Below are 21,369 nucleotides of genomic sequence, written 5' to 3' on the forward strand. Positions count from 1 at the left end.
AGTGGGTGGTCAATTCAGGGATGGGCTACTCTGAGAAATGACTTAAAGTAGGAATATCTACTGTAATGGAGCTTTTGGTAATGGGGCCTTGGGTCTGTCCTAGGACCCATAGAGAATTGGCTTTTTATTTAAATTTTTTCAATCAAGGTTTTCTGTAGCTTCCATGGCTTCTTAAGTGCTGACATCTGAAGTCTATATTGCACCGTTGGTTTATCAAACTCAGGGATTCCTGTACGCTGGACAAGCGGTCTACCAAGTGAGCTGGGCTTGATGTCCTATTAGAAGCCTCTTCCCCTTCTACGGGAAACTGCATGCCCTAGAATTGTCTTTCTTCCAGGGTAAGGAGAGGCCCAGCATTCACCTGCATTGATTACCCTGGGTTGAACAGCGACAACAGCTATCACCCACATTGACAGGTTCCTCCGCCTCATCTGTCAGATCCTGTCTGACCTTTGCACCTCACAAAACCACAGTTGACATATTAATGAAATCTTCCTTCTCCTTCTCAATCCTGTGGACAGCTCTTGGTGGGCCTAGGCCCAGAATGCTCTAGGTTGTTCTGATCGACTCCAAGTACTCATGCCCTGGTGTGCTGAGGCGTGCGGAATGATCCAAGCTTCCTCTGCAGAGCCTAGGAGTGCATCTTAGAAATGGAGTGCAGGCAGAAATACAAGCCAGAGCATCACAAAGAAGAGACCTAGAACTGGAAAACAGGGACGAGATGAAGCAGAGAGAGTGCTTAGTAGATGCTGCTTGGTTAAAAACGTCAGAGAAGGCTCTGCAGAAATCTACAGCATGGCTGGAGAAAGGCCAGGTGCCCAGAAGGCCTCTGGTCGGGGCGGGGCCTGACAAGGCTGGACTGGGCTGGGGACCCGGCCTTGGCAGTTAGAGGAAGAGGCTGAAAGCAGGGATTGGGGTGAGGAGTGGCCGACCAAGGGTACAGTGGTGTTTGGGGTGGGTCCTGGCGGCGGCGGTGAGAGCTGTGGGCTGGGCCTGGAAGCTCTGTGCAAGAAGGTAATAGTCTAGGGCAAAGCTTGGTTTCTCTCTAAGCAGGGTCGGCTGGAAGGAGGATCCCAAGGGGCTGGATTAGGGGCTGAGGGCGGGGTCTAGAGGCGCCAAACGATTATAGGGCGGGGTCTAGGGAGGGACCTGGTGGCGTGGGGGCGAGGCCAGGCCGCGGGTTGGGCAGTTCAGGGTTCAGGGGTCTTGGACCAAGCGGTTCCTTGCTCGCACTGGGCCGGAGCGCACTGAAGCCCCGCCCCTTTCCCCTGCTCAGACCACGCCCAAGGCCGCATCAAACTCCTCCCGGAGGAGGCCCCCTCCGGTTCTATTTCCTCCCTCGCTGGTGGAGGCTCTGTTGAGAGGAGTTTCTCGGCCCTGCGCGGTCCGTGGCTTGTCTACGGCACCTTCGGGTTAGCTGATCTCCACACCTGCCTCTGCCTGTATCTGGCCGTCTGCACCCCCAGGTAAATAAGCGCCCCTTTCTGGGGGCGCCGCCCTACTAGCTACCCTAGAAACATTCTCCTGTCTCATCCAGGGCTATGAGCAGCACAGCCCGGAGCCAAAACGGTCATTGAGTTTCCCAGCATTCCTCCCACAAGGTATTTCTCAGGGTTTCCCATCTGGTCCGGGCTCAGGTTGCATTCTCCAGAGAGCTGTGGTGTCCCTGATCGCGCAGGTGCAGGCGGTGGACATGACTGGAAAACGCGCAGGAGAGATTGGGGGCTGTCGTGACGTGGGGAATCCGGACTTGTGAACAGGCACTGCGCCACAGGAATTCTCTGTCACTGGAGAATTGGTGCGGAGCGCCTGCTACCGACCCGACAGGCGAAGGCCGCGGACACAGCATGGAACCACGTAGACCCGGCCTCTCGGAAACAAGAGAATGTGTGGAGCACTACTCAAATCTGGAAGAAGGGAGTTGGAGTGTTGTGAGGAAGCCTGAGGTGTCTGAGGGAAAGGGATAGCCTGTCTTGAAGGCCCCTGCTATGGAGAGCTTTCTGGACCTAGGCAGCACAATCCCAGGGAAATGCCCAGATTGGTGCGTTTGCAGACCAGAAAAGAGGCTGAAGTGTATACAGGGAGGAAGGAGGTAGGGAGTGATTGACCAGGGCTTGGAAGACAACGAGGAGCCCACAATTCCATTCTCTGGGCTGTGTGTACAAGGGATGCTTAAGGCTGCAAGTCACACAGTTTCTTGAGAGGAAGATCATGCCCTATGTTGGGAAAGTTGAAAAAGATGCCAGGGCGGCTCCGCCAACTGGCTGGGTCCCTGATGGAAGGTGTGTAAAGTGATAAGAAGTAAGCTTGAAATTCTTTGTTTTCCCCCAAGAATTATTGTGTTTCACGCATGTTTGGAAGTGAGATGTGAGGAAGGTCTGTGTGGAGCTTTCAGAGCTGGTCTTCTAAGAATTTGGAAGGGGCCTTATTTTATTTGTGGGGGAGGGCTAGGCTGAATCTAGGGCCTCATACTAGGCAAGCAGTCCACCACTGCAATACTTTGATTGTTTCCTTCCTTCCTGTATGCGTACTCACATGTGGTATATATGTGTGTGTACATGTGTGAACATGTATGTGTGTGTGGAGGCCGTAGGTTGACTTCTTAATGCCTTCTATCATTCTCCACATTATTTTCTGAGACTGACTCTTAACTGAACCTGGAGGTTATCATACTTGCATAGCAAGAGCTGTATTCACTGAGCTATCTTCAACTCAGCCCATCGGTTTTATTTTACGACCATCTCACTAACTTGTTTAAGCTGTCTCTGAACTCATTCTGTAAGTCAGTTATGCTAGCAAAATCTATGAGCTAATATGGGGACGTGGGAGGCAGGGCTTCCCAAGATTGCAGTTTGGGCCCAGTCATGGTCCAAGGCATCAGTGTGGCCTCCGGTGGGGTGACCTGGACCTATTGATTGGATGGAGATCCCCAAGAAAGGAATCTCAGACTATGAACTTGACTTGGAAGCCCCACATCCTTTATAGCCGGCATCTTCCCAGCCGCAGATGCAGTTTGGGTGGAGTTCCAGTAGCCTCACTCAGCCTGCCTTGAACCTTCTCTGAAGGCCAGCCAAGTTGCAGGGAGTACAGGAGTTCTTCTTTACCTACCTTCTCACTTTACTCACTCCCAAGGGGGCTTGTTTCCAGGAGTCAAGGAGAGAAGAGGCAACAGATAGAAGCTGGGAGCTCTTGACTGCAGGAAAAGGTTCCGAGTTTCTGTTTGCACATCTGGAAAATGGGTCTGAAGTATGTTTCTCCTTAATGAGTCCACGGCTCTTAATAGTTCTTGTAAATCTCAGGGTTTTACCATTGGCAATGTAAATGAAGAAGATACTCAATAAAAAAAAAATAAAAAAAAAAGAAAAGAAAATCTCAGTGCCCTTTACATTACTGAGAACCTGTGGTTTGTTTCCAATCCCACTCTGAAATACAGAGAACGTTGTCCACTTCTAAACCCAAGACCATTGGCCAGTGGAAGGGTCGGGGGGGCGTTTAGTTGGGAGTGGGTAAAGGCCCCTCACCGTCCTCCCACCCTGGGATGACACAAGAAAGCGTTGCAGTGGAGGTGCTCCCCTCTGATCTCAGTGCCCCAGGTTACTCATGTCTCCAGCCTGGGCTTGCAGAGTGGTGCAGCCCTTGGGCTAGTGGGTTTACCTCATATTCCCCAGTTGTAAAATGGGACCAATAGCATTTAAGCACCCTGTATAGTTAAAAGAACCGAGGACAATGCCTGGCTAGTTGTCAGCGTCTGATGAAACCAGTCTGTTAACATAGGAATATTGCAGAGTTCATGCCTCAGGGCAGAACTGAGTGCAGTAACTCGGCTTGGCCCAGAGAGAGTCAGGGAAGGCGTCCTGGGTGGGTGACAGTTGTCTGTGTGTTCTGGATGACATGGGATGATTTGGTTGAAGAAAGAGAGACACTATGGGATGGATTCATGCTTTCTCAGTCAGCAGGGGCATCTGCTTCTCAGGGACTGAATGTTAGAAGCGCCTTAAAGAAATGACTTCTTTACATCCAGACTGCATTTTCCCCTCTCTCCTTTCCTCTCAGTCCTTCCCTTCACCCCAACCCCTCTGCCCATCTATTCCCTCTCCTTTTCTCTTCAGAAAAGGGGAGCCCTCCTGTGGATATCAGTTAGCCTTGGCTTAACAAGTGGCAGTTAGACTAGCTCTTCTCTTGAGGCGAGATGAGGCAGGCCAGTTAGGAGGAAGGGATCAAAGGCAGGCCGCAGACTCTTGAGTCGTGATGACCCAGGTCCACAACTGTTAATCAAGTACAGACAGCCTAGGCCAGCCCTACGCATGCTCTCCTAGAAGTGCTTTTTATTGTGACACAAAAGACACTTTTAGCAAGTTAATTTTTGTTTACCGAAACCTTGTATCTGACCTAGAGTTTGTCTTGAAGGAACCATCACCTAAGCAATCCCAAGCCATACCTAGTTTCCCGGGTATGTCTTGGGACTAAGTTATGCAAAGGCTCTAGAACAACCTCATAAAGTCTCAGCGAGCAACCACTGAGAAAAGGCTACTTCAGAGCTTGGGTGCCAGCCCTCTGGAATTCATGCAAGATAGAATGGGTCTGCTAAAATTCTGCTACGGTGACTCAGCTAAGGAGGGGTTGGGCAGAGGAACGGTATTCTGAACCAAAGAGGATCAGCAGATACAAGGCTCCAAGCACCTTGCTGGGTGCTTGAAGGGGTCGTTAGTAGAGATATGAACAAACATTGAGATCCATGGGGGCTGGAGAGACTGCTCAGTGGTAAGAGCACTTGTTCTTGATTTCAGAGGACTTGAGTTCAGATCCCAGCACCCCCATTAAGTGGCTTACAACTACTTGGTGAAACGCTAGCTCCAGGGAATTTAATGCCCTCTTCTGGCCTCTTCAGGCACTATAGTCATGTTCTTGTCATGACTATAACTAACCAACCCCTCCCCTATCTCCTTCACCCCCCCCCAAAAAAAAAGAAAAGAAACCTTGAAGTCTAGAGGAGAGCAAAATGGCTAGGCTTCAACAGGGAATTTATATGCTATTCAGATCCCAGAGGTCAAAGCAGTGGGTGTGCATGGTGCTTGTGAAGGCAGGAGCCAGGATACCAGGATAGAGGTGACTGTTTTAGTTCAAATGGAGGTTTGGATGGCTGAGAATTCAATGGACCTTGGATGGACTAGGTGGGATGGGGCTGTGGTTGGAGAAGTCATTAATGTGCGTGGCTGGCATGAGGGGAACATTGCTATGTTCAAGTCATCAATCTGTTGCTGGTATCTGCCCTTTGTCATGTCTTTAGACCCCAAGCTGGTGGAGGAGTGACACAGGGTAGGCTTTGGAGGAACAAATTGGGAGCTGACTGGGAGACAGGGCAGGAAGTAGGTGGGAGCCAAGAACCAAGGGTGTTATGGGTTTAGTAAAGAGGAAGTTTGGCCAGCAATACGGTTCATTGGATAAAGACTCTTGCTGCCAAGTCTCATAACCTGAGGTTGATCTTCAGAATCCATATGGTGAAAGGAAAGACCCCAACTCCTTCAGGTTGTCCTCTGAGCTGCACATACACTGTGGCACTCATGTACCCATATCTACATACACGAATAAGTCAAATGTTGAAAGAAATAAAAGAAAGGGCATGTCTAGAGACCTAGGTCAAGGCAGAACTCTTGCTTAGCATGTGTAAAGCCCTGATTAACATCCGCAGCTGAACAAAATAAATACTTAAAATATAAATAAGAAACTGTTTCTGAATGTCCTTACTGGCAAGAATCTTTCTCCCATATCTACCTATTCTTCTTCTCCTCAGTCCTTTATAGAGCACTTTTACTTTATTCATAGTGATATGTGCATGTGTGTGTGTGTGGGTGTGTGGGTGCACGCGCCCTTAGTCTGGACTCTATACCCTTGTTAGTAGGATGCTACCATCTATAGCAGCATGGGTAGTGCTCAGCAACATTTAGGCTTCTGAAGCCATATTTTGGTCCAAGGTTCCATGGCCGTCTAAAAAGGGATTTTTCTCTGCCAGCAATACCTGGGAGTCCCTATTTGCCCTGTTATTGGTTTTTCTCTCTCTTCATCCCTGCTTGTACCATTTATATCCAGTAGTGTTAGGAACCTATGTTCCTGGAGGAAGAGACAGGTGAAAGGATTAGGAGATGATCATGTGAAGGAGGCACATCAGAGGCAGAGGGACTGGAAGGCGCAAAGGCCCTAGGGCCTTCCCAAACTTGGTGTGAACTGCGGTATGGCATGGAGGCTGGCATGACTGAACTAGAGCCAGTGGGAGGGAGAGTTCTAAGAGGAGCAGAGTAAGAGGCTGAAGGTCTTCAAGGACCTGCAGACCAACCACAGCTGACTCTTGGAAGGCCCTTACTCAAGAGGAGAGGAGGAGTTGGAACTTTTTGCTTTCTAATTTTGTTCTGTATGTGTGTTGATGAACCTTAGAAAGAGGAAGATAGGGCCATATTTTTTCTCCACCAAGGGGAAAGACATTGTCTCTTTACACATGGTGCAGGTGGCCCAGTGAAACTTCCTAGGGGGGCCCAGAAGAGAATTCTGACTGTCAGTATGGAGGCTGGAGTTGAGGAAGGCCAGGCAGTACACAGAGCAGGGTAGCAGGGTCACGGGGGCCTGAAGGATGCAAAGATAGTGAGCCTGGAAGAGAAACTACAGAAGCCAAGCAGGTGTGTCCTGAGGATGGGGCAGCGACGGACCAGTCACTGCTCTCTCCTCAGATGATGGGGATTAAACTTGTTCCTTTTCCCTCTACCTCACATGGGCAAGAGCTGGTGATTTGGTTCTGGTCACCTAACCCACTCCTACTACTGACCGAGTCATTCATCTGCTCTGGCTTCATGAGCAGATTTTGACCCCAGTTTGCTGGAATTGAGATCCAAAATTAATTAATTTTGAGGTAGAATCTCACTCTGTAGCCCTGGCCAGCTTGGAACGCTGGCCTTTAATTCACAGAGATCGGCCTGCGTTTCCCTCCCTAGTAGTGCCTTTCAAGGTGTGCTATCAGCCTAACCTTTTCTGTGTCGTCTGGATACTGTGCTGCATGGTTGCCTACTGTTCCTGTCCAAATTTGGGGCAGGAACTTTTTGAACCTTCTTCTGCTTATAGTGGGGCAAGTATAACGGGCTCACTTTTGGGGCTGAGGCAGAGGGCCTGTGTGGGTCCTCCTGCCTCGTGGATCATTGGTCAATCCAGTCCCTTCAAAGGGAGCAGACATCAAGGGTGGTGGTGGTGGTGGTGGTGGTGGTGGTGGTGATGGTGGTGGTGGTGATGGTGGTGGTGGTGGTGGTGGTGATGGTGGTGGTGGTGGTGGTGGTGGTGGTGATGATGGTGGTGGTGGTGGTGATGGTGGTGGTGGTGGTGGTGGTGATGGTGGTGGTGGTGGTAGTGGTGGTGGTGGTGGTGGTGGTGGTGATGGTAGTGGTGGTAGTGGTGGTGGTGATGGTGGTGGTGATGGTGGTGGTGGTGGTGGTGGTGGTGGTGGTGGTGGTGGTGATGATGGTGGTGGTGGTGGTTTGGAAGCACTGTGAGTACATATGGTGAATAACCACATCGGGGCTAGCCATCAGGAGGCAGATCAACTTAGGGTGATTCAAGACTTATAAAAGTTTTGTGGGACAGAGAGTAGGTAGGAACATCCAGGATGGGCAAAGGTCATTGGCTGGGGGCTTAGGGTACCTGGAAAGCCTCATTAGCATGGGGAAGCAGTTCAGGAATGTCAGGTTCTAGCTGAACAGGTTTTATCAAGAGAAAGGAAATTGATCCTGCAATCTAATTGAAGTATGTGACATTCCTCAGGTAGAGGCGTAGGTGGGGGCTTAGAATGAGGATGCCCCTCTAATGTATGGAGTGTTCCAAATTTTGCGGAGCCCAGAGGCTCTGCAGTCATGGTGACTTTGACCTTAGCAGAGTTTTCTCATAGATAGGCCTGGACTTCTGGGAGATGACAGGGAATACGGAGAGCAATGGAGGGAAGGGAAGCAGGCCCCTGGCCGAGAGATTGATTGGTGAGGACAGTTCTATATAAATGTCTGGCCCTTGCCTGTTGTCACTTCTAACCAGTATTCCCTGTGCTGTGGCCGTGCCACGTTCTTGTGTCTTCAGTCCAGGGTATAGTCCTGCCTCAGGCCTTTGGACTGGCTGTTAATTCTGGCTAGAACGACCTGTTTCCCCGCTTCGGCTTCTGCCCTTAAAATGTTACCATCTCCAGGAGGTTTTCCTGCTTGTCTTTTCTCCTTCTCCATTTTCTTTACTCTTTTCTTTCTTTCTCCCCCTTCTTTGTGTGTGTGTGTCACTGTAAGCACTTGTGGAGGGCAGAGGACAAGCTTAAGTGTCCTTCCTGAGGAGGCTCCACCCTTATTGAGACAGGGCCTCTCACTGGGACCTGGCACTTTCCAATTAGGCTAGGCCGGCCAGCAAGCCCCAGGGATAGGGCCTTTGTCTCTGTCTCCCAAGTTCTGGGATTACGAGAGTGTACGCCCAGGCCTGACTTCCTTTTTAAAATGTGGGTTCTGGAGATCAAACTCAGGCCCTCATACTTGTGGAATACACTTTACTGACTGAACCATCTCCTCTGACCTGTCTTTCAAATGGAGCCACTGGGTTCCTCTGTATCCCTCTTCACAGTCCCTTCCCTGCCTGATTCTTTCTTCTCTCCACAAGACTGGTTTCTGCTTGATAATAATGAAACAAATAATTAACAAAATATACTGTGTATCTGCCCCACCCCCCACCCCGCTCTTTTAAAAACATGAATTTTGAGTTAGCAATTCAGTTTGCTCAGTCCCCTGTGGAGGGCCCAGTGTGTTGACCAGTACCTGATGTATGGTAAGTAAGTGCTGTTGATCCAACGGTATGCTAGGCGTCCTGGCTTCTGGATGCTGCCTAAGCAGAGATCACCAGGATGTTAAGGCGAGGCTCAGTTTGGGTACAGGTTCACAACCAGGTAAGTTCACCTTGTCTCAGCTTTCTACTTCCTCCTTTATGATCTTTGGTGATTCTGTGTCTCAGTTTCTCCAACAATCTACAAGATGATAGAAGCAACCAGTCTTCAATAGAAATCTCAGCTGTGGCTTCTTGGAGACATAGTTAAAGGCCAAGAGGACTTGGGAATGAGTCTTGTTTAGTCAGAGTTTCCTGGACCTCAAACACTGAAGCAAAGCATTTAGATTTTCCTGTGATTTCTTTTTTTCTAGAATCTGTCTGAGGATGAAGGAGCTTCCTCTATTTTGTTTGGTGTAGGCCTCTCTCAAAAGGTGCTGTTTAGGCTGAGGCTGGATTTGGAGCCAGCAACAGGCACTGTATTAGCATTCAATAGAACAGTGGTTCACAACCTTCCTAATGCTGTGTGACCCTTTAATACAGTTCCTCATGTTGTGGTGACTCTCAACCATCAAATTATTTTGTTACTACTTCATAACTATAATTTTGCTACTATTAGGAATTGTAATATAAATATCTGATGTGCAGGATATCTGATATGTGATCCCTGTAGGGGTTGTGACCCACATGTTGAGAACTGCTACTCTAGAGGAACAGAACTGATAGACTCATTGTATATTACAAAGGGGATGTGTTAGGTAGGCTCACATGATGTACACTGGGCAGGCCAAGAGTGGCTGCATGCATGCTGGAGAGGGTGAACTGCTCAGTCCTAAAGGTTGGTTAACTCAGCTCTTCAGTGAAATGTGAGAACACAGTATGCAGTGTTGTGGTTAAAATTAATATTAATTGTTTTTTTTTTTACCCAGCCTTTGATCATTCATTTCCCAGATAAAAGACAAAACCTTTACATTTATAATAAGCCTTAACACATTAGAGCTGGGTAGATATGAACCCTCTATTGCTATTTTGTCTACTTTCCTGTCACTACTTTCCTACTTGCTTCCCAGCTGGCCATAATGGTTCACATGCTCTCACAGCACTCAAGAGGCTGAAGTAGGATGCTCACAGCTTTGAGGCTAGTCTGAGTTAGAGACTCTCTCTCAATCCAAAGAAACAGGGTCGCTGAGATGGCTCATCAGGTACAGCAATTTGCTCCTAAGTCTGACAATCTGAGTTTGATCCCCAGAGCCCACATGGTGGAAGGAGAACTTAGATTTTTATAGGATGTCCTTTGACCTCTTCATAAATGCTGGGAGCCATGAGTGTCAATTCAACAGACAAATGTAAAAGTCAAGTAACCTACCCAAACTGACAAACCTTTGTTTCTTTTTTTTAAGAAAAAATCTTCCTATTGAGTCTTTGTGAATTCACATAATATACCTCATTCCCACTCATTTCCCCACCTCCTTATCTTGCATCTTCTGCCCCAAAAGGGGAAAACAAACACAACAAAATGAATGTTATGTGGAAGCAGTAGTGTGACACAGTGTGTCCCACAGTATGCCCTTCTGTCCACCCTTCTGTCCATACTTCTTTGCAGTAGTGTGACATGGTGTGTCTCACAGTACACCTTTCTCTCCATACTTCTTTGCTTGCAAATTTTAATTGCAGTGAGTCATTGGTCTGACCTCTCTACTGTCAGTATCGGATCCTCTTGTAACTCCTGTCCAGTGTTCTGTTGTTGGCCTGTGTCATGGAGATTCTGCAGCCTGGATCTGTAGGACCAGCTCCTTCACGTGCTCCAGGAGTTCCCTGATGGGGTAGATCTAGGGGTAGGCTAACTCAAAGCCCTGGATCTGGGCCTGTGTGGTAGCTGAATTGGTCAGTCTACAGCTCTTCTGTACGCACACCACCAGGGGGAGCTCTTTAGCACTGCTCAGGCTCCCTGCCCACGGGGTTGTCTCAGGCCTCTTTTTCTTCTTTCTTCAACAGTTTACTTCCCATTATGCACTTGTGCGCCTCCATGTGCACACAGACATGTGGAACCCAGAGGTGAACACTGGGTGTTGTTCTTAGTTGCTCTCCACCTTGTTTGTTTGTTATTTTTGAGACAGGCCTCTCCCTCTCTGGCAGCTCTCCAATTCACCTAGATTGGTTCTCCAGTGAGGTCCGGGGATTCTCATGGTATCCATATACTGCGATGCCTGGCACACACTGTCACACCTGGCTCGTATGTAGTAGAGGATGACTTTTGACTTCGCTTGCCTCCACTTCCTGGTTGGCACAACTGTAGCCCATTTCCTAGGAGAATCTGGGTAAAAAGGACCTCCTAGGCCCATGGTAAGGATTTAAATGAGATGGATCAGAAAAGGGCATCATGCACTTGTAAAGATCAAAGGACAACGATTGCCTTCCGTGACTGAGGCAGGCTGTCCATGTCGGTTGATGAGTGTGTCAGGCTGAGTGACCCATGAACTTCCAGAGAATCTCCCATCATGATGCAAGAGCCCTGGGATTATAGACAGCTACTCACACTTCTGGCTTTATATGGTTGTTGGGGACCCAAGTCATATCTTATTGCAGTGAGAACATTACCCATTGAGCCACCTCCCAGCCTTATTGATTGACCGATTATTAATTAATTAATTAATTAGAGACACATTTCTGATTTTCCTGCCTCTACCTCCCAAGTTCTGGATAACAGGGCTTTCACCCCTTCAGCTAGCTTTATGCAGCACTGGGGATGGAACCTAGCATTCTATGCATGCTGGGCCAGTGTGGCACCAGCTAAGCCACCTCCCCTTGATTCTTTTCCCTTTGCCCTCTAGTCTTCCAATCGTATGTGCATGCGTGAGAGGTCTTTCTGACATTATCCTAAAAGTTACTCAGACTCTTCACATGTTTAGTTTTTTAGACCTTTTTGTTGCATTGTGTTTGGGTACAAGAAGTATGCTACAGTCTTCTCTCTAGTAGAACTTTTCAGAGTCATCCTTTCTTTTTCCATCATGTGAGTTCTAGGGGTTGAACGCAGGGCATCAGGCTTGGCAGCAATCACCTTTACCTGAAGAGCTATTGTGATGACCCCCTATCTCTCCTTACATAATGGTAAAAGATGTAAAACATAAAATGGATCTTCCTTCCCTGTCCCCTGCCCCTTCCCCCTTTCTCTTCCTCCCTTTCTTCCTATTTTTCCCTTTTTAGGAGACAGGGTCTTTTTGTGTATCCTGTAACTCATCATGATTTTCCTGCTTCAGCCTCCTGAGTGCTGGAGTACAGGCATTGGCAACTTCGTTTATCTCATTTCTGGATCTTGTTACTGTCTCTAGAACAGTCCTGTATAGTACCATGCTGCGATGACGGAAACCTTGGCAGGCACAGTGAATGCTACCCATATATATATACATATATATATATATATATATATATATATATATACACACATACACACACACACACATATATACATATATATAGTAACTGGTAAGACTGAGGAACTGTGCATGTGGGGTGTGCAAGTGTGTGCTCATGCACACACGTGTGTGGAGGTCAGGGATCAGCTTCAAGTGAATTCCTTTATTGCTCTGCACCTTACTGTTGTGAGACAAGGTCATTCGCTGTATCCAGAGCTTACCAATTTGGCTAGACTGGCCAGCTGGCTATCTAAGAGTTGCTTGTTTCTGTCCCCCAGTGCTAGAATTACAGATGCATGCTGTCATGTCCAGGTTTCATGTGAGTTCTGGGAAGCATGTGTGTGTGTGTGTCTGTGTATGTGTGTGTGTGTGTGTTTGTGTGTGTGTGTTTTACTGGGGATGAAAACTACAGCCTCCAGGACAAACTGGTTTAACTTTAAGTAGCCACTTGCTTTTGGGAGGCTGAAGCAGAAAGACTGAGAACTTGAGGCTGTTGTAGTGTCCATAATAAGTCTCAGGCTAACCTGGGCACATTGCAAGACTCTATCTTAAATTAAGATTTATTATATTTTATAATTAAAAAAATAAAATTTAAATAGCTTCACAAGGTCTACAATTTCTAGGTACTGTTTCTTCCCCAAACATATAATAATAATAATAATAATAATATTAATAAAATTTTGTAATGCTGGGGATATTTCCCAAGATTTTCTGTGGATTGGGTAAATGTTCACATTTAGCCGTGTATGTAGATTAGGCAAGTGTTCATATTTAGTTCCTTACTAGTGGACTCCAGACAGGTGCTCTACTAGCGAACTCATTCTGTAATCCAGGCTGTCTTGGAACTTGCTATTTTCTATTTCAGCTTCCCTTGTGGCTCTGTTTCCTGGCATGCTGTAGCCTCACCTGACTCAGTAGTTCTTTTATATTTTGCCTACAATTTACCATTAACTTCTGCAAATCTGCAAATGAGGCTTCCTCAACTGAACTGTGTTGGTGGTTTTCCATTACGTAGATTACAAAGGTGGCCATTAGTGACTTCCTGTGCTTTGCTTTGTTTTTTTTTTAAACTTTTTGATCTGCCCACATCAGACAGCATAACTTGTTTATCTCCCCTGTCATCTCTACCCAGCTTTGGGTAATTTTTGTTAATTAAAACAAATAATTGTGATGAACTACACGCAGAAGTTAGCCACCTTAGCTATTTTAAGTGCGCAGTTTGGCATTCCTAATATATTCACATAGCTGTGTCCCGAGTTTACAGAATGTTTTCATCTTGCACAATTCAAACTATAATCATTAAACATTAACCTTCCAGTTCTCCCTCTTTCCTGCCAAGCTCTGAAAATCTCTATTTTACACACACACACACACACACACACACACACACACACACACATGCTCAAGTGCATGTTTTCAGACATCAGGTGTTTTCCTCAATTACTTCTCCTCTAGTTTTTAAAGACTCACACTGAACTCAGAGCTCCCTGATAAAGCTAGCCTGGCTGGCCAGCCAGCTCTGGCAATCCTGTCTTTTTCTCTCTTTCTTCATGCCTAAATTTCTTATTTGGGTTCTGGGATTCTTGCACTGTAAGCTCTTTAACCATTGAGCCATGCCCCCAGCCCTTCTGCCATTGAATTTGACTGCCTAGAGAGCTCTTACTGGAATCGTGGCAGGTATTCCTGTAATCGTAATGGTAATTGTGTGGTCTTCTTCCACACACAATAATGTCTCCAGGGTTTATCCAAAGTGAATCTTTCTCCTCCTTTTAAATTTCCTGTGATATATTACAGTATGGAATTTTAGATGTCTTACCCCAAGTGTTGCACTTTAAGACTGCTTCTAGTAGGAGGGAGGAGGGACTCCAAAGGGACACAAAAACATTTTGGGGAAGGGATGGATATGTACATTTTCATGTTTGAGGCAATGACTTCATGGGATTTGACGTATGTTAAAATAAATTACATTGTGCTGGACATGGTGTTGCATGCCTGTGCTATTTCAGCATTTGGAAAGTAGAGGCAGAAGAATCAGGAGTTAACGGGTAGTCTCAGTTATATAGTGAATTTGAGGTCACTTGGGCTCATTGAAGTCACAATGAGACCTTGTCTCACTACCTCCTCCTCCACAAAAATAAAAAATAAAAAATAAAAAGGTGTGCATGTGTATACAACCACAAATTTTAAGCACGTAGTTTTCTTGTTTTTCTTTTTTTCTTTTAAATTTCTTTTGCGTCCCATCCTCCGTTCCTTTTCCTTTCTCCCTTTCTCCTCCCCCATCTGTTCTTCCCCTCTGTCCCTCCCCAGGCTCTAACAGGGAGCTTAGGCTGGCCTGGAACTTACCATCCTCCTGCCCTACAGCTCCCTACTGGGATGACAGGCCCGCCCACCATATCCAGCTGTTCTTGAGTGACTTGCTGGTATCCCTGGGGTAATGCTATTTGTGTGGGGACCCAGCCCCAGCAATGTTCATTCCAAACCCTGTGGAAGTGTGGTGGTGAGAGTGAAGCATTGGGTGGTGGTTTTAGAGGTCACCATCCCTAGCTTGTGATGAGGCAGAGCATCCAGATCTATGGCGGAGCAGACTGCTCCCCTCATGGGGTCCAGGAAAAAGGGGGAAGGGGAGGGAGGGGAGAGGAGAGGACAGAGAGGGTGAGAGGGGGAGAGAAATCTGTGGAGGAGAGAGGAGGAAAGAGATGAGGAGAGACAGAGGGAGAAGAGGCAGAGAGGGAAGAGTGGTGGGGGGAGAGAGAGGAGAGAGGAAGAAGGAGGAGGGATAGAAAGAGACAGGAGGAAGAGGAAGGAGAGATGAAGGAAGGAGAGTGAGGAGGAAGGGGGGAGATAGATAAGGAGATACAGAGATAGAGATGAGAGACTCTCTTCACTAGCGACCTGATTTTTTGTTGTACATCTGCTAAGTTTCCACTGTTCTCACAGCCCATTAAGCTATGACTCCATCAGTGTGTCAGTTTTTTGTGAGTCCAGAGCCATCATGATCCAGATGTATCCAACAGCCTCCCTTGCGGAACACTGATGTACCAGGGATCAAGCCCTCAACGTGTCATGGGAAAAAGTTTCACATGATCCAGCAGTCAAAAGACACACCACGCTCTACAATTAAAGGGTGAAGGAAAGGAGCAAAACCAACACCTGGCCGCGTATTGGCCATGTTGGATTTGGTCTGAGACTTGTGGGGGTGGTGAGAAGTAAGTTGAGTAGAGAAGGTTAAAACATAGTCAACTTGCAGATGTCTGAGGAATGTGTTTCATAAAAAAGAAAAATACGTTAAAATTGGCAATGTTCATGGAAAATTAAAGAGTACAATGGTAGACAAAAAGAATGTTGCTAAATTATTTGAAGAAGGAAGTAGAAACATTTTATGATAGAATTGAAGATTTATGTGGGAAAAACACTTAGAAGTTTTTTTTTCAATTCACATGAGAGTTTATTTGCACTTGTGACATAACCCTTTCCTGATGCACCAGGTTAGGTGAATGACCACGAGTTTTAGGAGAAAGAGTTTTTTAAAAGAAAAAAAGAAAACCACATGTGGGGTCTCTAAGCTTTGCCATTATATGTTTGGGAAGGGGTTTATAGGCAAGTTGACTTTTTTTAATTGAAAAAGGAAGTACAAACATTTTATGATAAAATTGAAGATTCACATGGAAAATATTTCTGACAAAATTGAAAAAATATAAAGAAAAACACGTTAAAACTGACAATTTTCATGGAAAATTGAAGAGTAGAATGCTAGACAAAAAGAACATTGCTAAATTATTTGAAAAAGGAAGTAGAAACATTTTATGATAGAAGTGAAGATTTATGTGGGAAATATTTCTGATATACTTGTAGAAAAGTATAGAATAAAATGTTAAAATTGAAAGTTATCATGGAAAATTACACAGATAAAATGGTAGCCATAAAATATTTCTAAGTTGATTGAAAGTGGAATTATAAACATTTTCTGATAAAATTGAAGATTTTCATGAAAAATATTCCTGATAAAATTGAAGAAATATATAGAAAACTTGCTAAAATTGAAGATTATCATGGAAAATAATACAGTTAAAATGGTAGACGTAAAAACATTACTAAATGAATTGGAAGAGGAATTACAAACATTTTTTGATAAAATTGAAGATTTACATGCAAAATACTTCTGTTAGTCTATGCCTTTTTATTGGGGAATTGAGTCCATTGATGTTAAGAAATATTAAGGAATAGTGATTGTTGCTTCCTGTTATTTTTGGTGTTATTTTCAAGTTTGTGTGGTTACTTTCTTTTGGGTTTGTTGGAAGATTACTTTCTTGCTTTTTCTAGGGTGTAGTTTCCCTCCTTGTGTTGGTGTTTTCCATCTATTATCCCTATGTAGGGCTGGATTTGTGGAAAGATATTGTGTAAATTTGGTTTTTGTCTTGGAATATCTTGGTTTCTCCATCTATGGTGATTGAGAGTTTTGCTGGGTACAGCAGTCTGTGCTGGCATTTGTGTTCCCTTAGGGTCTGTATGAGATCTGCCCAGGATCTTCTAGCTTTCTTCGTCTCTGGTAAGAAATCTAGTGTAATTCTGATAGGTCTACCTTTGTAAGTTACTTGCCCTTTTCCCCTTACTGCTTTTAATATTCTTTCTTTGTTTAGTGCATTTGGTGTTTTGATTATTATGTGACAGGAGGACTTTCTGTTTTGGTTCAGTCTGTTTGGAGTTCTGAAGGCTTCTTGTATGTTCATGGGCATTTCTATCTTTAGGTTAGGGACATCTTCTTCTATACTTTTACTGAAGATATTTACTGGCCCTTTAAGTTGTAAGTCTTCTCTCTCTTCTATACCTATAATTCTTGGGTTTGGTCTTCTCATTGTATCCTAGATTTCCTGGGTGTTTTGGGTTACAAACCTTTTGCATTTTGCATTTTCTTTGACTGTTGAGTCAATGCTTTCTATGGTATCTTCAGCACCTGAGATTCTTTCTTCTGTCTCTTGTATTCTGTTCTTGATGCTTGCATCTATGACTCCTGAATTCTTTCTAAGGTTTTCTATATCCAGAGTTGTCTCCCTTTGTGATTTCTTCATTGTTTCAACTTCAACTTTTAGATCCTGGATGGTTTTATTCAGTTCCTTCACTTGTTTGTTTGTATTTTCCTGTAATACTTTAAGAGGATTTTGTGATTCCTCTTTAAGGGCTTCTACCTGTTGACCCTCTATTTCTATTCTATTCTCCTTTATTTCTTTAAGCGATTTTTGTGTTTCCTCTTTAAGGGCTTTTGCCTATTGACCCATGTTTTCCTGTATTTCTTTAAGGGAATTATTTATGTCCTTCTTGAAGTCCTCTATCAGCATCATGAGATACAATTTTAAATCCAACTCTTGCTTTTCCGGTGTGTTGGGGTATCCGGGACTTGCTGTGGTGGGAGAACTGGGTTCTGATATTGCCAAGTAGCCTTGGTTTCTTTTGGTAGGGTTCTTGCGCTTTCTTTTGCCATCTTATTATCTCTCGTGTTAGTTGGTCTTGCTGTTTCTGGCTGGAACTTGTCCCTTCTGTGGGCCTGTGAGCCTGTGTCTGTACTCCTGGAAGACCAACTCTCTTCTGACAGGGTCTCTGCACAGATGGCTGTGGAGCCACCTGACTCCCTTGTACAGATGGCGACTAGAACACTCCTGTCCCAGCAGCTCCACTGATCATATGTCCATGCGCTCCTTGCTGTTCCCCTCCAGAGAGAAGGTGAAGATCTCACCTCTGTGCACACAAGTGAAAGTGCTGCTGGGAGATCACTCTCTCCTGGCGCGCTGTGCCATGCACTGAAGGCTGTGGAGCTGCCTGACCTTAATCTTCACTTCTATATGTGTCGGTGTTTTGCTTGCATTTATGTCTGTGCACTATGTATGTGCAATGCCCACAGAGGTCAAAGGAGGGTACCAAATCCAATAGAACTGGACTGACAGAACAATGGGTCTGGGAATTGAACCTGGTCCTTTGCAAGATGTGGGTGCTGGGCATTGAACCTGAGTCCTTTGGAGGAGTTGAGTGCTGGGCATTGAATGTGGATCCTTTGCAAGATGTGGGTGCTGGGCATTGAACCTTGGTCCTTTGGAGGAGTCGAGTGCTGGGCATTGAACGTGGATTCTTTGCAAGATGTGGGTGCTGGGCATTGAACCTGGGTTCTCTGCAACAGCAGTCAGTGATCTTAATGAGTGGCCCTTCTTCAGCACTTCACTAAAAAACTTGAAACTCAATATATTGTGATACTAAACAACATTTTCCATTTCATTGTATGTTTTACATTCTGTTATTTTGTGTGCGCTCGCATGTGTCTGTGTGGGCAGACATGTCACAGAGTACATGTTGAGGTCACAGCACACCTTGAAGGGTGAGTGCACTCCCTTTCCATCATACGAGTCTCAACAGTTGCACTCAGGTCATCAGACTTAGTGGCGCAGTCTTTACTTGCTGAGCCATCTTGCCATCCTGTTTTAATTTTTATTGTTTTGAAGCAAATTCTGACATAGCGTGGACTGTCCTTAAACTCCAAACCAATGGTGGCCTTGAACTTCTGATCCATCTGCCTCCACCTCCCACATGTAGGGATTGCAGTCATACACCACCACTCCCGTGAAGTGCTGCTGCTGGGAACCAGAGCGCCATACTTGCTGGGTAATCAATCACTCTACCAATTGAGCCATAGCCCAGTCCTTTCTTTTCAAAATATAGGGCAAGCTGCTGACCTGGAACGTGCATTTTCCCTGCCTATGCTTCCCAAGGGCTATGATGACAGATGTATACCACACCCAGCTCCTAGCACTGACATTTAAAACCATTTTTAAACATGTGTGTGTGCACGTGCACAGGCATGTAGCACTCAGATGGCAACTTGCTATAAGTAGTTGGCTCTCTCCTCCACCTTGAGGAGGCTTGGCAACAAGGGCTCACCCACTCAGGTCCTAGGCCATGAACAAGGTAGTAAAGTAGAAGTTCAGCAAGCTGTCCTATTGAGAATTGAATTGGGAGGGGATGATCAGGGTCCAAGTGGGGAGGGTGGAAGCATGCTAACCTCTGAGGGGCTTGGGCAAGGCAGAGTCCCAGACTTAGGGCCCTCCTTGGGGTCTTTGTGAAGTGTATTCAGGATTTTCAGTATGCCTGGTCATCGACACTCCCTGATTGCCCTGGGAGAGCCAGGGCCATTTGGAAAGGACAGCTGGGACTCCAGTGCAGGACTTGCTTTAGCAATCCAAAAACACTCCCTCACCTTATGAGGGCCCCTCCTGTCTTAAGGTCTGGGCCTCTGCCTGCAAGAATCAGGTGACCCCAGGTAGGAATGCACCTCCCTCCTGTGAGTAAATGTGCCAGTGAGGTCTTGATTGAATTACTTTCCCATAATCTTGTTTTCAGGAAGACAGAAAACAAAACAAAGCGGTCCCTGCCCCCTGCAAAGTTCTGATGGTTGATGAGGAGTAGTGATGTAATAGGGTTTGGGGTGTCAGCCTGTGCTCCAACAAGCCAGATTTGACCACTTATCCTCCATATGTCAATTAGAGCAGCTAAATTAATAGTGAAAAGCAGGAGATTTACTCAATGTGGCTGTACTGTGAAGTGGGACAAAGAGGTTTAGAGATTCTCCCAAATCTATGTTAGGGGTCCTGAAGGGAGGTGAAGAGTTGAAGTAGAGGCCAGTGTTGTGCATGTCTAAGCCATCTCAGTCAAGGTGTGGTCCCATCCAATGCTGTCTGGGTTCTCTGTCTCCAGCGAGGTGGTCTGACTGGTTGGTGGCACAATGTGAAACCTCATTCCTGGAGAAAGTTCCCCTCTGTTGGCCCAGGCTTTAGACCTTCTTCTCTCCCAGCTGGAGGTTCCTGGTGGGGGTGGGGGCTGGGGGTGGGGGAATTCCAGTTTCTTGGGGCTCATTGTTTCAATACTCTGCTAGCCAAAAAGAGGGACCCAAGTGTTTGTTTAGAGTGGGTTTATCCCTATTAGGCTGGTTACAGTGGGACTTTCAGAACAGCTAGGATCAAAGTTAAACACTTAGCACCCCTTGATACCCACCAGAGGCAGGGCAGGGTAGGATATTTATCTCCTTTCTCCACTTCCCTTGCCTTTCTTTTCTCCCTTCCTGCCTGCCTCATTCCTCAGCTTAGCTGGTCCCTATGCTGGGCCCCTCAGCACAAAGCCCTGGTCTCTCTCTCCTTAAATACAGGGATATTTTTAGTCAGTAAGAGGGATTATCAGCTGAGTTCCAGGTGGCAGGGGCCTGGCTGGGAGAGGAGCCAGCTGGGCTTCAAAGAGCTGGCAAGCTGAGGGGGGAGGGAGAAACGCAGGGGTAGGCGGGCCTTGAGGATAATAAAGGTCGAGACTGGACAAGTTGGCACAGCAGCCTACACTGACTCTTTGGTTGACCTCTCACATTCATTTGCCCTGTAGGCTGCTTTGGCCTAACCCAGCTTGAGCACCAGGCACAGAATTGAAGGGAAGGACAATAGAGGTCAGGAGGGTTTCCAGGCAGCATGAACCTGCTAGGAACTGCCTAGGAATCATCTAGAAAACCTGTGGTATTGCATACGTTCCATCCCAGAACTGGGGAGGCAGAGGCTGGAGGATTTTGAATGCCAAGATATCCTGGATTACTTAGGGACACCCTGACTTTGAAGACCAGGGGCTGGGGTTGTGGTGGGGATGGCTCACTGGTGAGTGCTTGAATAGCATCTGAGGGGCCATAGGACCGATCCCAGCACTGCAGATATAATAGTGATCTTATTATACCAGGTGTGGTGATGTGTGCCCTTTATCCCAGCATTTGGGAAATGGAGACAAGACTGGGCAAGATTTTCTCCTTTAAAACTAAGGGTTGGGATGCAGCTCAGCAATAGATTATATTCTCCTAGCATCCTCCAGTAAGGAGCTGGAATTGTATGACTCAGTTGTAGAGTCCTTACCTGGAATCTACTAGGAGGGCTGGACCTGCCTAGGATCCTCTAATAAGAGCCTGGGAGGGAGGATGATTTGGCAGTAGAGCACAGGCTTAGAATCTACCATTGTGGATCTGGGAGTGTGACTCAGTGGTAAAGTCCCTTTCTAGAATCTCCCAGTGAAGGGCTAGGGTCATGTCTTAGTGGGAGAGTGCTGTCTAGGGCTGAGGTTGTGGCTCAGTAGT

At 46.2% G+C, this 21,369-nt stretch overlaps 1 protein-coding gene across 1 annotated transcript in view; it reads left to right on the top strand.

Moving 5' to 3' along the window:
- The first annotated feature begins 1,302 nt into the window (after window positions 1-1,302).
- Window positions 1,303-21,369, top strand: part of Cers4 (ceramide synthase 4) — a 30,055-nt gene continuing 9,988 nt past the window's right edge. Inside the window, exon 1 of the mRNA XM_052168296.1 lies at window positions 1,303-1,466. The gene's annotated coding sequence lies outside the window, so the exon portion shown is untranslated. The remainder of the gene's footprint in view (window positions 1,467-21,369) is intronic.

This window comes from Apodemus sylvaticus, chromosome 22 (assembly GCF_947179515.1).
Source record: "Apodemus sylvaticus chromosome 22, mApoSyl1.1, whole genome shotgun sequence".
Classification (NCBI taxonomy): Eukaryota; Metazoa; Chordata; class Mammalia; order Rodentia; family Muridae; genus Apodemus; species Apodemus sylvaticus.